We start from the raw sequence: 429 nt of genomic DNA, 5'->3' as shown, positions 1-429 counted from the left end.
ATGAACACATGATAATATGAATGGGGAGGTTCATATTATGATGCTCTTGCGTGAGGATACGAGTGGGGAGGTTCGTATGTTCCGTGCTCACACTTGAAGACTACTGCAAGCGGGGAGGTTCATAGTTGTTGGATCACGTGTGTTGGACTATGGGTGGGGAGGTCCGTAGAGTTGGACTATGAGCGGGGAGGTTCGTAGAGGTTGGATCATGAGCAGACATGTTCGTGGAAGCATCATATATCTTAGGTCCATGGTCTAGTAATTGAATGAGTAAATGGATTAGTAGTTTCATTTGTATAATGAAACGATGATCTGAAATCATTGGGTATCGAGTGTTAAGATTTAAGCAATTTAGATGAAATAAAGTAGATTGGGGTGAATCTCTATTTTTTTATTTGTATAGTTGTATTGTTATGAGCTCACCCTTTT

Source organism: Vigna unguiculata, chromosome 3 (assembly GCF_037176805.1).
Source record: "Vigna unguiculata cultivar grain cowpea cultivar isolate G323 ecotype 2 chromosome 3, ASM3717680v1, whole genome shotgun sequence".
Taxonomy (NCBI): domain Eukaryota; kingdom Viridiplantae; phylum Streptophyta; class Magnoliopsida; order Fabales; family Fabaceae; genus Vigna; species Vigna unguiculata.
This window is presented reverse-complemented; position numbering follows the sequence as displayed.